The following is an 18,497-nucleotide window of genomic DNA, read 5'->3' as shown; positions in this document are numbered from 1 at the left end:
TTCCTTGTGAAAGTCATGGTGATCAACAGCAATTCCCTATTTTGTCTTCATCTTGGTGAACGTCATATGCTAGGGAAAGATCTATATTCATATATCAACTTGGAGATGAGTACTTATGCTTTATTATTGTTGACTTTACCCTTGAGGTAAATGGTTGGGAGGCAAAATTATAAGCCCCTATCTTTCTCTGTGTCCAACTGAAACTTTGATACCATGAGTACCACGTGAGTTGTAAACATTGTGGAAAATAAAAGAGATGATTGAGGATGTGGATTTGCTTTACAAGCTCTTATTTGACTCTTTCTGATGTTATGATAAATGGCAATTGCTTCAATGACTATGGACTGTTGTTGGCTACTTCTCGGTAAGGTTTTTGATTCATACTTTGCTTTGTGAAGGAATTGTTACTTTCCCATAAGAATCTTTATGATGTATTGATATGCTATGTGTGATCATGATGCCCTCATGTACGTATTATGTTTTATCAAAACCTTCATCCCTAAACATGTGGACATGTTTATGGATCTTGGTTTTCGCTTGAGGACAAGCGAGGTTTAAGCTTGGGGGAGTTGATACGTCCATTTTGCATAATGCTTTCATGTTGATATTTATTGCTTTATGGACTGTTATTATACTATGTGGTACCATACTTATGCCTTTTCTCTCTTATTTTGCAAGGTTTATTTGAAGAGGGAGAATACCGACAGTTGGAATTCTGGACTGGAAAAGGAGCAAGTCTGAGTCCTCTATTCTGCGCAACTCCATATGCCCTGAAAATCAACGTGGAATTTTTTGGGAATATATAAGAAATACTGGGCGAAAGAAGTGCCAGAGGGGAGTTGCCACGGGCCCACAAGCCTGGTAGCCGCGGCCTGCCCCCCTGGCCGCGGCTACAGGGCTTGTGGGCACCCTGGTGGCCCACTGCCCCCCTCTTCTGCTATATGAAGGTTTTCGTCCGGAAAAAAATCAGGGCGGAGCTTTTTCGAGGAGGCACCGCCGCCACGAGGCGGAACTTGAGCAGAACCAATCTAGAGCTCCGGCAGGACGATCCTGCCGGGGAAACTTCCCTCCCGGAGGTGGAAATCGCCGCCATCTTCATCACCAACACTCCTCTCATCGGAGGGGACTCGTCTCCATCAACATCTTCATCAGCACCATCTCATCTCCAAACCCCTAGTTCATCACTTGTAACCAATCTCCATCTCGCGACTCCGATTGGTACTTGTAAGGTTGCTAGTAGTGTTGATTACTCTTTGTAGTTGATGCTAGTTGGATTACTTGGTGGAAGAGTTTATGTTCAGATCCTTGATGCTACTCATTACCTCTCTGTTCATGAATATTATTATGCTTTGTGAGTAGTTACGTTTATTCCCGAGGACATGGGATAAGTCATCCTAATAGTTGTCATGTGAATTTGGTATTCGTTCGGTCATTTGATATGTTGTATGTTGTTTTTCCTCTAGTGGTGTTATGTGAACGTCGACTAAATAACACTTCACCATTATTTGGGCCTAGAGGAAGGCATTGGGGAGTAGTAAGTAGATGATGGGTTGCTAGATGACAGAAGCTTAAACCCCAGTCTATGCGTTGCTTCGTAAGGGGCTGATTTGGATCCCCTAGTTTAATGCTATGGTTAGACTTTTTCTTAATTCTTCTTTCGTAGTTACCGATGCTTGCGAGAGGGGTTAATCATAAGTGGGATGCTTGTCAAAGTAAGGGCAGTACCTGATACGTCTCCATCGTATCTCCTTTTCCAAACACTTTTGCCCTTGTTTTGGACTCTAATTTGCATGATTTGAATGGAACTAACCTGGACTGACGCTGTTTTCAGCAGAATTGCCTTGGTGTTATTTTTGTGCAAAAATCAAAGTTCTCCAAACGTCCTGAAAATTTACGGGGAGCATTTTTGGAAAATATGAAAAATACCTACGCCAAGATCCACCTGAGGGGGTGGGCCAGTGGGCCACAAGCCCTGCCTCCGCCACCCCCCTCGTGGCGGTAGGCAAGCTTGTGGGGCCCACACGGCTCTACCGCCCCCAACCTCAGCTCTATAAGTTCACTTTCGTCCCAGAAAAAATAAAAAGAGAAGATTTTGTCGCGTTTGCGATACGGAGGCGCCGCCACAACTTGTTCTTCATCTGGAGGGCAGATCTGGAGTCCGTTTTGGGCTCCGAAGAGGGGAAATCGTCGCCATCGTCATCATCAACCTTCTTCCCTCTCCAATTCCATGAAGCTCTTCGTCGTTCATGAGTAATCTATTCATAGGCTCGCTGGGCGGTGATGAGTAGGATGAGATCTATCATGTAATCGAGTTAGTTTTGATGGGGATTGATCCCTAGTATCCACTATGTTCTGAGATTGATGTTGCTACTACTTTGCCATGCTTAATGCTTGTCACTAGGGCCCGAGTGCCATGATTTCAGATCTGAAATTATTATGTTGTCACCAATATATGTGTGTTTTAGATCCGATCTTGCAAGTTGTAGTTACCTACTATGTGTTATGATCCGGCAACCCAGGAGTGACAATAACCGGAACCACTCACGGTGATGACCATAGTTTTAGGAGTTCATGTGTTCACCAAGTGCTAATGCGTTGGTCTGGTTCTTTATTAAAAGGAGAACCTTAATATCCCGTAGTTTCCTTTTGGACCCCGCTGCCACGGGAGGGATGGACAATAGATGTCATGCAAGTTCTTTTCCCTAAGCACGTATGACGGCACATGGAATGCATGCCTACATCACATGGACGAACGGGAGATAGCCACATATTTCTCCGTGTTATAACTTTTGCATGATGAATATCATCCAAACGAATCACCGACCCATTGCCTACGAGTTTGTCCTACTGCTGTTCTTACTACTATTGCTGCTGACGTTACTTGTCTTGCTCTGCTGTTACTACTATTGCTGCTGCTGTTACTTGTCTTGCTCTGCTGCTACTATTGCTACTACTGTCTCTTGCTACTGTTGCTACTTGCTACTGCTATCACTACTGCTGTTCCTTGCCACTGCCGTTACTCGCTACTTTGTTGTTACTACTTTGCTTGCAGATACTAATCTTTCAGGTGCGGTGGAATCAGAAAAATTCAGCTGCTAATACTCGAGAGTATTCTCCCACCTCCCGTCATGCGAACCAACAAATTTGGGTCGAATACTCTACCCTCGAAAACTGCTGCGAACCCACGCGCTCGTGGGCCGTCAACAACATTCTTCTAGTTTCATTGTTGGGGAGTGCTAGTAGCATTCTTCTGGTGCCATTGCAAGGGAAGGTTTGTTGTCACAGAATCATCATTCCTCTAGCTATTGCCAGAGAGTGCCAGTCAGCATTTTTCTGGCGCCTTTGCCGGGGAGGTATTGCTATATTCTCTGAGTCACTTGGGATTAATATGTGCTGATCACTATGAAGAATCTGAAGGATCCAAAAACCAAAGTCTTGCCCTCAACTACGAGGGGAGGTAAGGAATTGCCATCTAGCTCTGCACTCGATTCACCTTCAGTTATGATTAAGTTTGCGACATCACCTCCTACTAGAAATCTTGATATGTCGCTTGTGCTTGATGATGCTTATGATGCTACTGCTAGAGATGCTATGCTTGATACTATGCCTGATATTGCTAGAGATGCTATGCCTGATACTGCTTTGCCTGATATTGCTAGAGATGCTATGCTTGATATTGCTAGAGATGCTATTTTGCCTGATGATGCTATGCTTGATACTGCTAGAGATGCTACTTTGCCTGATGTTCCACTAGAGGTATTCCTTGATGCTCATATTGCTAGAGTTACTGCCAATGCTCGTGATGCTTCTGAAACTGCCGATACTATTGAGATAGAACCTGCTTTTGCTCCTATTAGATCTAGCTCTCCTAGATATGAATTGCCTGATATACCTGAGGGTTACGTTATGGAGGGAGAGATAGCTGAGGATTTTCTTGCGTGTAAGGATGCCTATGACGCTGAGAAATTATTTCTCAAGTGGAAGGAAAAATCTCTGGAAGCTAGGATGAAATACGACCCGAAGTTTGCCACTTCACCTATCTTTATCACCGATAAGGATTATGAATTCTCTGTCGATCCTAAGATAATCTCTCTAGTTGAATCTGATCCTTTTCACGGTTATGAGTCTGAGACGGTCGTAGCCGATCTTGCCAAACTACACGATATAGCCACCCTTTTCACTAATGAGGAGAAGATCCGCCACTACTATATCGTTAAGCTATTTCCTTTCTCTCTAAAGGATGACGCTAAAGCCTGGTTCACCTCTCTTGCTCATGGATGTGTCAGTAGTCCCTAGGATATGGTCTATTACTTCCGTGAGAAATATTTCCCGGCCCATAAGAAGCAAGCTGCCTTGCAGGAAATATACAACTTTGCTCAACTCCGAGAAGAGAATCTCCCAGAAGCATGGGGGAGGCTCGTCCAGCTACAAAATGCTTTGCCTGATCACCCTCTTAAGAAGAACGAGATACTTGATATCCTCTATAACAGACTTACCGATGCCTCTAGAGACCACCTAGATAGTTGTGCCGGTTGTGTTTTTAGGGAACGAACTATAGAACAAGCTGAGACCCTACTGAATAACATCTTGATCAACGATAATGCTTGGACTATTCCCGAACCACCTCCTAAGCCAACTCCTAAGAAAAGAGGTATTCTATTCCTCAGTCCCGAAGATATGCAAGAAGCCAAGAAATCTATGCAAGAGAAAGGCATTAGATCTGAAGATGTCAAAAATCTACCACCTATCGAAGAGATCCATGGTCTCGATAACCCGATACAGGTAGTAGAAGTGAATTCTCTGCGTAGGTTTGATGAGAGTGATATTCCTTTTTATAAACCTGCTAGCCTATGCTTTGATGAATTTGACAACTTTGTTGCCAAACAACAGAGTTTCAATGATTATGTTAGCAGACATTTGGAACAAAGCACTCGTATGCTTAGCCATTTAAGTGCTTGTGTAGACAGAAATGTCAATGATCTGAAGCTTCTGAGAAAGCTTGCCTCTATGATTACTACTCAAGTAGAACAAGTAATTAAAGCTCAGAATGACCTGCTCAATGAATTAAATGACAACTCTTTCAGAGTCATTACTAGAGGAGGCAAAATGACTCAGGAACCTTTGTATCCTGAAGGTCATCCTAAGAGAATTGATCAAGATTCTCAAGGAATCAATGCTGATACACCCTAAGGAGAAGAAGAAGGATGATAGAAACCTACATGCCAGTTCACCAAACACTGTCACACCTGAAGAACCTAATGATATTTCTGCGTCTGATGCGGAAACACAATCTGGTGATGAACATGAACCTGGTGACAGTATGGACAGTGATGTTCATAATAATGCTGAACCTAGCAATGATGAGGACGTGGAGATTGAACCTACGGTAAATCCTGATAACCTACAACCTAAGAGATACGATAAGAATGACTTTACTGCTAGGAAGCTGTTGGGGAACGTCGCATGGGAAACAAAAATTTTCCTACGCGCACGAAGACCTATCATGGTGATGTCCATCTACGAGAGGGGATGAGTGATCTACGTACCCTTGTAGATCGTACAGCAGAAGCGATTAGAGATCGCGGTTGATGTAGTGGAACGTCCTCACGTCCCTCGATCCGCCCCGCGAACAATCCCGCGATCAGTCCCACGATCTAGTACCGAACGGACGGCACCTTTGCGTTCAGCACACGTACAGCTCGACGATGATCTCGGCCTTCTTGATCCAGCAAGAGAGACGGAGAGGTAGAAGAGTTCTCCGGCAGCGTGACGGTGCTCCGGAGGTTGGTGATGATCTTGTCTCAGCAGGGCTCCGCCCGAGCTCCGCAGAAACACGATCTAGAGGAAAAACTATGGAGGTATGTGGTCGGGCAGCCGTGAGAAAGTCGTCTCAAATCTGCCCTAAAAGCCCCATATATATAGGTGGAGGGAGGGGAACCTTGCCTTGGGGTCCAAGGGAACCCCAAGGGGTCGGCCGAGCCAGGGGGGAGGACTCTCCCCCCCAAACCGAGTCCTACTTGGTTTGGTGGGAGGGAGTCCTTCCCCCTTCCCACTTCTTCCTTTTTTTTTCTTTCTTCCTTTGATTTTTCTTCCTTGGCGCATAGGATTTGGTGGGCTGTCCCACCAGCCCACTAAGGGCTGGTGTGACCCCCCCAAATACCTATGGGCTTCCCCGGAGTGGGTTGCCCCCCTCCGGTGAACTCCCGGAACCCATTCGTCATTCCCGGTACATTCCCGGTAACTCCGAAAAACCTTCCGGTAATCAAATGAGGTCATCCTATATATCAATCTTCGTTTCCGGACCATTCCGGAAACCCTCGTGACGTCCGTGATCTCATCCAGGACTCCGAACAACATTCGGTAACCAACCATATAACTCAAATACGCATAAAACAACGTCGAACCTTAAGTGTGCAGACCCTGCGGGTTCGAGAACTATGTAGACATGACCCGAGAGACTCCTCGGTCAATATCCAATAGCGGGACCTGGATGCCCATATTGGATCCTACATATTCTACGAAGATCTTTATCGTTTGAACCTCAGTGCCAAGGATTCGTATAATCCCGTATGTCATTCCCTTTGTCCTTCGGTATGTTACTTGCCCGAGATTCGATCGTCAGTATCCGCATACCTATTTCAATCTCGTTTACCGGCAAGTCTCTTTACTCGTTCCGTAATACAAGATCCCGCAACTTACACTAAGTTACATTGCTTGCAAGGCTTGTGTGTGATGTTGTATTACCGAGTGGGCCCCGAGATACCTCTCCGTCACACGGAGTGACAAATCCCAGTCTTGATCCATACTAACTCAACTAACACCTTCGGAGATACCTGTAGAGCATCTTTATAGTCACCCAGTTACGTTGCGACGTTTTATACACACAAAGCATTCCTCCGGTGTCAGTGAGTTATATGATCTCATGGTCATAGGAATAAATACTTGACACGCAGAAAACAGTAGCAACAAAATGACACGATCAACATGCTACGTCTATTAGTTTGGGTCTAGTCCATCACGTGATTCTCCCAATGACGTGATCCAGTTATCAAGCAACAACACCTTGTTCATAATCAGAAGACACTGACTATCATCGATCAACTGGCTAGCCAACTGGAGGCATGCTAGGGACGGTGTTTTGTCTATGTATCCACACATGTAAATGAGTCTTCGTTCAATACAATTATAGCATGGATAATAAACTATTATCTTGATACAGGAATTATAATAATAACTATACATTTATTATTGCCTCTAGGGCATAATTCCAACAGTCTCCCACTTGCACTAGAGTCAATAATCTAGCCCTCACATCACCATGTGAATTACATTGTAATAAATCTAACACCCATACAGTTCTGGTGTCGATCATGTTTTGGCCATGGAAGAGGCTTAGTCAGCGGGTCTGCTACATTCAGATCCGTGTGCACTTTGCATATATTTACGTCCTCCTCCTCGACGTAGTCGCGGATGAGGTTGAAGCTTCATTTGATGTGTCTGGTCTTCTTGTGAAACCTTGGTTCCTTTGCTAAGGCAATGGCACCAGTGTTGTCACAGAACAAGGTTATTGGATCCAGTGCACTTGGCACCACTCCAAGATCCGTCATGAACTGCTTCATCCAGACACCCTCCTTAGCCGCCTCCGAGGCAGCCATGTACTCTGCTTCACATGTAGAATCTGCTACGACGCTTTGCTTGGAACTGTACCAGCTTACTGCACCCCCATTAAGAATAAATACGTATCCGGTTTGCGACTTAGAGTCCTCCGGATCTGTGTCAAAGCTTGCATCGACGTAACCTTTTACGGCGAGCTCTTCGTCACCTCCATACACGAGAAACATCTCCTTAGTCCTTTTCAGGTACTTCAGGATATTCTTGACCGCCGTCCAGTGATCCACTCCTGGATTACTCTGGAACCTACCTGCCATACTTATGGCCAGGCTAACATCCGGTCTAGTGCACAGCATCGCATACATGATAGAGCCTATGGCTGAAGCATAGGGGACGGAGCGCATATGCTCTCTATCTTCATCACTTGCTGGGCACTGAGTCTTACTCAATCTCGTACCTTGTAACACTGGCAAGAACCCTTTCTTGGACTGTTCCATTTTGAACCTCTTCAAAACTTTATCAAGGTATGTGCTTTGTGAAAGTCCTACCAGGCGTTTTGATCTATCCCTATAGATCTTAATGCCTAGAATGTAAGCAGCTTCTCCTAGGTCCTTCATAGAGAAACTTTTATTTAAGTAACCTTTTATGCTCTCCAAAAGCTCTACGTTGTTTCCAATCAGTAATATGTCATCCACATACAATATTAGAAACGCCACAGAGCTCCCACTCACTTTCTTGTAAATACAAGATTCTCCAACCACTTGTATAAACCCAAATGCTTTGATCACCTCATCAAAGCGTTTGTTCCAACTCCGAGATGCTTGCACCAGTCCATAAATGGATCGCTGGAGCTTGCACACCTTGTCAGCATTTTTAGGATCGACAAAACCTTCGGGTTGCATCATATACAACTCTTCCTTAAGGAACCCGTTAAGGAACGCCGTTTTGACATCCATCTGCCAAATTTCATAATCGAAAAATGCAGCTATTGCTAACATGATTCTGACGGACTTAAGCATCGCTACGGGAGAGAAAGTCTCATCGTAGTCAATTCCTGGAACTTGTGAAAAACCCTTTGCCACAAGTCGAGCTTTATAAACGGTCACATTACCGTCAGCGTCCGTCTTCTTCTTAAAGATCCATTTGTTCTGAATAGCCTTGCGGCCCTCAGGTAGTATCTCCAAAGTCCATACTTTGTTCTCATACATGGATCCTATCTCGGATTTCATGGCTTCTAGCCATTTGTTGGAATCTGGGCCCACCATTGCTTCTTCATAATTTGCAGGTTCATTGTTGTCTAACAACATGATTGTCAAGACGGGATTACCGTACCACTCTGGAGCAGCGCGTGATCTCGTCGACCTGCGTGGTTCAACAGAAACTTGAACTGGAGTTTCATGATCATCATCATTAACTTCCTCCTCAACCGGCGTCGCAATCACAGGGGTTTCCCCTTGCCCTGCGCCACCATCCAGAGGGATGAGAGGTACGACAACCTCGTCAAGTTCTATCTTCCTCCCACTCAATTCTCTCGAGAGAAACTCCTTCTCGAGAAAAGTTCCGTTCTTAGCAACAAACACTTTGCCCTCGGATTTGAGATAGAAGGTGTACCCAACTGTCTCTTTTGGGTAGCCTATGAAGACGCACTTTTCCGCTTTGGGTTCCAGCTTTTCAGGCTGAAGCTTTTTGACATAAGCATCACATCCCCAAACTTTAAGAAACGACAACTTTGGCCTTTTGCCATACCACAGTTCGTATGGTGTCGTCTCAACGGATTTCGATGGTGCCCTATTTAAAGTGAATGCAGCTGTTTCTAATGCATAACCCCAAAACGATAATGGCAAATCAGTAAGAGACATCATAGAACGCACCATTTCTAATAAAGTACGATTACGACGTTCGGACACACCATTACGCTGTGGTGTTCCAGGCGGTGTTAACTGCGAAACAATTCCACATTGTCCTAAGTGAGTACCAAACTCGAAACTCAGATATTCACCCCCACGATCAGACCGTAGGAACTTGATCTTCTTGTTACGATGATTTTCTACTTCACTCTGAAATTGCTTGAACTTTTCAAATGTTTCAGACGTGTGCTTCATTAAGTAGACATAACCATATCTACTCAAATCGTCAGTGAAGGTGAGAAAATAACGATATCCGCCGCGTGCCTCCACGCTCATCGGACCACACACATCGGTATGTATGATTTCCAATAAGTCACTTGCACGCTCCATTGTTCCGGAGAACGGAGTTTTAGTCATCTTGCCCATGAGGCATGGTTCGCAAGTGTCAAGTGAATCAAAGTCAAGTGACTCCAAAAGTCCATTAGCATGGAGTTTCTTCATGCGCTTTACACCAATATGACCCAAGCGGCAGTGCCACAAAAATATGGCGCTATCATTGTTTACTCTAACTCTTTTGGTCTCAATGTTATGTATATGTGTATCGCTATCGAGATTCAATATGAACAATGCTCTCACATTCGGTGCATGACCATAAAATATGTTACTCATAGAAATAGAACAACCATTATTCTCAGACTTAAAAGAGTAACCGTCTCGCAATAAACAAGATCCAGATATAATGTTCATGCTCAACGCATGCACTAAATAACAATGATTTAAGTTCATCACTAATCCCGATGGTAGTTGAAGTGACACGGTGCCGACGGCGATTGCATCAACCTTGGAACCGTTTCCTACGCGCATCGTCACTTCGTCTTTCGCCAGCCTCCGTCTATTCCGCAGTTCCTGCTTCGAGTTGCAAATGTGAGCAACAGAACCGGTATCGAATACCCAGGCACTACTACGAGAGCTGGTTAAGTACACATCAATAACATGTATATCAAATATACCTGATTTTTCTTTGCCCGCCTTCTTATCTGCCAGATACTTGGGGCAATTGCGCTTCCAGTGACCCATACTCTTGCAATAGAAGCACTCTGTTTCAGGCTTAGGTCCAGCCTTGGGTTTCTTCGGCGGATTGGCAACAGGCTTGCCGCTCTTCTTCGAATTGCCCTTCTTGCCTTTGCCGTTTCTCTTGAAACTAGTGGTCTTGCTGACCATCAACACTTGATGCTCTTTACGGAGTTCAGATTCTGCGACTTTCAGCATCGCAAACAACTCGCCGGGAGACTTGTTCATCCCTTGCATGTTGTAGTTCAACACAAAGCCTTTATAGCTTGGCGGCAGTGATTGGAGGATTCTGTCAGTGATAGCTTCTTGCGGGAGTTCAATCCCCAGTTCAGCTAGACGGTTTGAGTACCCAGACATTTTGAGCACATGTTCACTGACAGACGAGTTTTCCTCCATCTTGCAAGCATAGAATTTATCGGAGGTCTCATACCTCTCGATCCGGGCATTCTTCTGAAAGATGAACTTCAACTCCTGGAACATCTCAAATGCTCCATGACGCTCAAAGCGACGTTGAAGTCCCGGTTCTAAGCCATACAAGACTGCACATTGAACTATTGAGTAGTCCTCCTTACGCGCTAACCAAGCGTTCTTAACATCCTGATCAGCCGTAGCGGGTGGTTCATCTCCTAGCGCAGCATTAAGGACATAATCCTTCTTTCCAGCTTGTAAGATTAGCTTAAGATTACGAGCCCAGTCTACAAAGTTGCTTCCATCATCTTTCAACTTAGCTTTCTCTAGGAACGTATTAAAATTGAGGATGACACTTGCGTGAGCCATGATCTACAACACAAATATGTTCAAAGTGGACTTAGACTATGTTCAAGATAATTAGAGTTCAACTTAATCAAATTATATGCTAAACTCCCACTCAAAAAGTACATCTCTCTAGTCATTTGAGTGGTTCATGATCCACTTACACTATCCCAAGTCCGATCATCACGTGAGTCGAGAGTAGTTTCAGTGGTAAGCATCCCTATGCTAATCATATCAACTATATGATTCATGATCGACCTTTCAGTCTCATGTGTTCCGAGGCCATGTCTGCACATGCTAGGCTCGTCAAGCTTAACCCGAGTGTTCCGCGTGCGCAACTGTTTTGCACCCGTTGTATGTGAACGTTGAGTCTATCACACCCGATCATCACGTGGTGTCTCGAAACGACGAACTGTAGCAACGGTGCACAGTCGGGGAGAACACAATTTCGTCTTGAAATTTTAGTGAGAGATCACCTCATAATGCTACCGTCGTTCTAAGCAAAATAAGGTGCATAAAAGGATTAACACCACATGCAATTCATAAGTGACATGATATGGCCATTATCACGTGCTTCTTGATCTCCATCACCAAAGCACCGGCACGATCTTCTTGTCACCGGCGCCACACCATGATCTCCATCATCATGATCTCCATCAACGTGTCGCCATCGGGGTTTTCGTGCTACTTATGCTATCACTACTAAAGCTACATCCTAGCAAAATAGTAAACGCATCTGCAAGCACATATGTTAGTATAAAGACAACCCTATGGCTCCTGCCGGTTGCCGTACCATCGACGTGCAAGTCGATATTTCTATTAAAACATGATCATCTCATACATCCAATATATCACATCACATCATTGGCCATATCACATCACAATCATACCCTGCAAAAACAAGTTAGACGTCCTCTAATTTTGTTGTTGCATGTTTTACGTGGTGACCAAGGGTATCTAGTAGGATCGCATCTTACTTACGCAAACACCACAACGGAGATGTATGAGTTGCTATTTAACCTCATCCAAGGACCTCCTCGGTCAAATCCGATTCAACTAAAGTTGGAGAAACCGTCACTTGCCAGTCATCTTTGAGCAAAGGGGGTTACTCGTAACGATGAAACCAGTCTCTCGTAAGCGTACGAGTAATGTCGGTCCAAGCCGCTTCGATCCAACAATACCGCGGAATCAAGAAAAGACTAAGGAGGGCAGCAAAACGAACATCACCGCCCACAAATCCTTTTGTGTTCTACTCGAGAAGACATCTACGCATGAACCTAGCTCATGATGCCACTGTTGGGGAACGTCGCATGGGAAACAAAAATTTTCCTACGCGCACGAAGACCTATCATGGTGATGTCCATCTACGAGAGGGGATGAGTGATCTACGTACCCTTGTAGATCGTACAGCAGAAGCGATTAGAGATCGCGGTTGATGTAGTGGAACGTCCTCACGTCCCTCGATCCGCCCCGCGAACAATCCCGCGATCACTCCCACGATCTAGTACCGAACGGACGGCACCTTTGCGTTCAGCACACGTACAGCTCGACGATGATCTCGGCCTTCTTGATCCAGCAAGAGAGACGGAGAGGTAGAAGAGTTCTCCGGCAGCGTGACGGCGCTCCGGAGGTTGGTGATGATCTTGTCTCAGCAGGGCTCCGCCCGAGCTCCGCAGAAACACGATCTAGTGGAAAAACTATGGAGGTATGTGGTCGGGCAGCCGTGAGAAAGTCGTCTCAAATCTGCCCTAAAAGCCCCATATATATAGGTGGAGGGAGGGGAACCTTGCCTTGGGGTCCAAGGGAACCCCAAGGGGTCGGCCGAGCCAGGGGGGAGGACTCTCCCCCCCAAACCGAGTCCTACTTGGTTTGGTGGGAGGGAGTCCTTCCCCCTTCCCACTTCTTCCTTTTTTTTTCTTTCTTCCTTTGATTTTTCTTCCTTGGCGCATAGGATTTGGTGGGCTGTCCCACCAGCCCACTAAGGGCTGGTGTGACCCCCCCAAATACCTATGGGCTTCCCCGGAGTGGGTTGCCCCCCTTCGGTGAACTCCCGGAACCCATTCGTCATTCCCGGTACATTCCCGGTAACTCCGAAAAACCTTCCGGTAATCAAATGAGGTCATCCTATATATCAATCTTCGTTTCCGGACCATTCCGGAAACCCTCGTGACGTCCGTGATCTCATCCAGGACTCCGAACAACATTCGGTAACCAACCATATAACTCAAATACGCATAAAACAACGTCGAACCTTAAGTGTGCAGACCCTGCGGGTTCGAGAACTATGTAGACATGACCCGAGAGACTCCTCGGTCAATATCCAATAGCGGGACCTGGATGCCCATATTGGATCCTACATATTCTACGAAGATCTTTATCGTTTGAACCTCAGTGCCAAGGATTCGTATAATCCCGTATGTCATTCCCTTTGTCCTTCGGTATGTTACTTGCCCGAGATTCGATCGTCAGTATCCGCATACCTATTTCAATCTCGTTTACCGGCAAGTCTCTTTACTCGTTCCGTAATACAAGATCCCGCAACTTACACTAAGTTACATTGCTTGCAAGGCTTGTGTGTGATGTTGTATTACCGAGTGGGCCCCGAGATACCTCTCCGTCACACGGAGTGACAAATCCCAGTCTTGATCCATACTAACTCAACTAACACCTTCGGAGATACCTGTAGAGCATCTTTATAGTCACCCAGTTACGTTGCGACGTTTGATACACACAAAGCATTCCTCCGGTGTCAGTGAGTTATATGATCTCATGGTCATAGGAATAAATACTTGACACGCAGAAAACAGTAGCAACAAAATGACACGATCAACATGCTACGTCTATTAGTTTGGGTCTAGTCCATCACGTGATTCTCCCAATGACGTGATCCAGTTATCAAGCAGCAACACCTTGTTCATAATCAGAAGACACTGACTATCATCGATCAACTGGCTAGCCAACTAGAGGCATGCTAGGGACGGTGTTTTGTCTATGTATCCACACATGTAAATGAGTCTTCGTTCAATACAATTATAGCATGGATAATAAACTATTATCTTGATACAGGAATTATAATAATAACTATACATTTATTATTGCCTCTAGGGCATAATTCCAACAGAAGCATGGTAAAGAAAGGGAGCCATGGGTTCAGAGATCTATCCCCTTTCCCCCTAAGCCATCCAAGAAAAAGGATGATGTGGATTTTGAGCGCTTCGTTGAGATGATAAGACCCATCTTTCTGCAGATGCGGTTAACTGATATGCTAAAGATATCTTCGTATGCCAAGTACATGAAAGATATCGTGACTAATAAACGGAAGATACCAGATCTTGAGATCTCCACCATGCTTGCCAATTACACTTTCAAAGGTTGAACTCCTAAGAAACTTGGTGATCCCGGAGTGCCCACTATACCTTGCTCCATTAAAGGAAACTACGTAAGAACTTCCTGATGTGACCTTGGAGCCGGTGTTAGTGTTATGTCGCTCTCTCTTTATCGTAGACTTGAATTGGATAAGTTGACACCACTGAAATTTCTCTGCAAATGGCTGACAAATCAACGGCTTTCCCTATCGGCATTTGCGAGGATGTGCCTGTTGTGGTTGCTAACACCACTATCTTAACAGACTTTGTTATCTTGGATATTCCCGAGGATGATGCCATGGCTGTCATCCTCGAAAGACCCTTTTTAAACACTGCAGGGGCTGTTATAGATTGCAACAAGGGCAATGTCACTTTCCACGTCCATGGTAATGAACACACAGTGCACTTTTCGAAGAAACGATATCAAGTACATTACATCAATGCTATTGAAAAGACTTCATCGATTCTTATTGGGAGCTTTGAATGCCCTATTCCTCGTGTTAAGATGAAGTATGATTTTCTTGTTGGGGAGATACATATCCCCATTGAGGTGACTTAGTGGCTATTAGAAAATTCTCCGTTCGCTCTTGAGATTCGAGAAGGTTTTGTCATGAGGACTTGATCAATCCTATTGACAGATTTCTTTCGATGATCATGAAATGGATGAATCAAAGAGTCACATACCTCTATTTTGAGCTTTCATTTTCTTTTGCCTAGAAGAAAAATGATGGAATTAGTTTAGTTTTTCCTGTTTTCTGTTTTATCGTCCCGGAGAAAATACCTCGAAAATAAAAGTTCTCCGATGGTCGTGAAAATTTAGTATGATTTTTTATGGAATTTTTGAAAATTACTCGTCCTGAGAGCTGTCCTGGGGGCCAGACCAGTGGGCCACAAGCCCTTCAGCCGCCACCCCCCTAGTGGCGGAGGGCAAGCTTGTGGGGCCCACAGGGACCCCCTCCACTCATTCCAGCTCCCAACCTCTTCAACCACCTCGAGAAAAAATTGTTTCGCAGCTCAAACCCGAGTTCTTGCTCATTTGGCTGTGATTTTCGGTCTCCTTGCTCAAAGCACCATTCTCCGAACCGTTTTGGGGAAATTACTCCTTGGTAAGAGACTCCTCCATTGGTCCATCTAGTTTTTGCTCTAGTGCTTTATCTTTCGCGTATTCTTGCTACCTTGGTGACCCTATTCTTGAGCTAGAAAGGTTGATTTTAGCTGGTCCCATGTAGTTTTAGTGCGTGATACGGTCTCTAGGAACTAGTAAGAGTAGTTGCTACAAGGTATGGTTAGTCTTCATTCACTTTTCTCTTGAACTTCAAAATTTTCAGCAAAGGGAATTATGTTCAAGAGGAAGTTTCATGTTGGTTCCTCAAGTAAGAATGGTCCCCGTCTTTCTTTTCGGGAGCCCGAACCTTTTCAACTAAGGGACACACCGGTGCAACCATGTGAATGGCCTTCCGATGAGTTTATGATCGAAGCAAGTTTCAAGGATGAGTTTGATACACTTGTCTACAATGCCGGGTTAGAATAATTCCTCTCAGATAAATGTGAACAGCGTGCTATGCTCACTGCCTCTTTCGTGCGTAGATTTAAATTTTCAGTTGGCCGTGACTCGTCCATACTGTTTGATCTGTACGATAAATCCTATGCCGTGGATTTGGAGGATTTCAATAGGATTTGCAAGATACCCGATGGGGGTAGCATATGATCCTTCTAAATCTTCGGTCAGAGACTTTGTCTCCAGTATAACTGTTGGAGAAACCAGAGATATCACGCAAGCCACCATAGGAAGCATCCATTTCCCTGCCTTGCACTACTTTGCCCTCTTCATAGGTAGGTGCATTAACGGCAAGGGTGCACATTGTCACCTATGCGCTTCTGACCTTAGTATCCGTAAGAGCGCAGTAACAGGTGACAAGAGCTTCAATATGTGAGCTATAATAGCAAGGAGGCCGAATAAAAATGCCAGTGAGGGGGATTTCTTTGGTGGAGTTTATGCTACACGCTTAGCAAACTTTTTTGGAATATCCATCCTTTCAGAAGACCCTCCTCTCCGTACAGCCTACCTTGATCGTGTCGCTCTAACACGCTACTAGTTCCTTGAGAGAGATCATGGATCCCTCCTTTACCGCTTGATATTTAATCGGCAGCGTGTTTTCCATATTACCCTTCCTGCTCCTGATTTCTTTGACTTTCAGGTAAAACGAAGATACTACATAACCATAGGAGAGGCAGAGGAGTATGAGAGGGAGGCGACGGCTGCTCGTCTTCGCGAGATAGCTATTCAGGCAGTGGCTGCAGCACTCCCGTATAACACCCATTATGATTTTGGGTTTCGCCAGGACCATCCATGGGAGTAGACCAAGCTAGGCGAAAAGCCTAAGCTTGGGGGAGTACGTGTTCTCACCGACTTTACATTCATGCTTATGCTTTCACTTTGTTAGCCGGTGTTTACACTTTGCCACTGTTTTATCCATGCTAGTTTATTTTTGTTTTCTTGTTTTCTTGTTTTGTGTCCTTCTGAGAAAACCCAAAAATATTTTTCTTTCTTCTTTTGCTTGTTGGGAGCTTTCCCGTGTAAATAGTTTTCTTTTTCTTTGGGTCAAGGTAGAAGATATTGGTTACAATGTTTAGTGCCTCTTGCATGCATACCTGTTTACCTTTCAAAGAGCCATATTACTTTGTCTTCTCCTTTGTGTTTGCCTGCAGATTCAGCTTAGTCCAATGCACGAGCACTCTTATTATTGTTCACAACGTCCGGTCGTACAAATGAAAGGCAATAATGATGATATATGATGAAGTGACTGAGACTGAAAAGCTGGTATGAACTCTATCTATTTTGTTTTTGTAAATATGACTAGCTTGTCGACCCTGATTTAGCTTTGTTGTGAGAGAACCATGTTATCAATGACAACTTAGAGATCGTAGTTTCTGATGCCATGCTTATTTAGCTAGGAGCTTATAATGGTTTGTCTTGATTGTCAACATAGATTTTGAGATGAGTATGATGTAGTATGATAGGATGGTATTCTCCTATGAATGTTTCAAGTGGCTTGACTTGGCGCATGTTCGTGCATGTAGTTGAAACAAAATCAACATAGCCTCTATGATGTTTGTGTTCATGGTGATTTATGTCATGTTCATGCTTGCATTCAATGTTAGTCAAACTCATTGCATCTTGATGATTGTTGTCGCTCTCTAGTTGGTCGCTTCCCAGTCTTTTGCTAGCCTTCACTTGTACTAAGCGGAATACTGCTTGTGCATCCACTTCCATAAACCCAAAAGGTTTTCCATGAGAGTCCACCATACCTACCTATTTTGCGGTATCTACCTGCCGTTCCAAGTAAATTTTCATGTGCCACTCTCTAAACCTTCAAGAAATAATCTGTTTTGCATGCCCGAACCGCTCATGTGTGACAGAGGGCTATTGGTATCTTCCATGCTAGGAATGTTATCCTCGACATGTGTTTATTCACTGTCATTCACGTGAAAGGGGCCGGTAATTGGAATGCCCAGTTCCACGCTTATATCAAAAACATAACTGTAAAACAAGACTCCCCCTGGATTGATGTTAGTATGGACGGTACCCGAGGATTCGGCTAGCCGTGGAGTGTGATTGATTGGTGGTGGGGGAGTTAAAACTTTACTTTTCTGTTTGGGAACCGCCTATAGCATGAGTAGCATGGAAGATATTGAGAACTCTTGGTCATTGCATTGACAATGAAAGCATGCCACCCAAAATTATTATCTCTGTTTTCAAAGCTTGAGTTCTGGCACCTCTGCAAATCAATGCTTCCCTCTGCAAAGGGCCTGTCTATTTATTTTACAGTTGAGTCATCCTCCTCTTCTA

Source organism: Hordeum vulgare, chromosome 6H (assembly GCF_904849725.1).
Source record: "Hordeum vulgare subsp. vulgare chromosome 6H, MorexV3_pseudomolecules_assembly, whole genome shotgun sequence".
Lineage (NCBI taxonomy): Eukaryota > Viridiplantae > Streptophyta > Magnoliopsida > Poales > Poaceae > Hordeum > Hordeum vulgare.
This window is presented reverse-complemented; position numbering follows the sequence as displayed.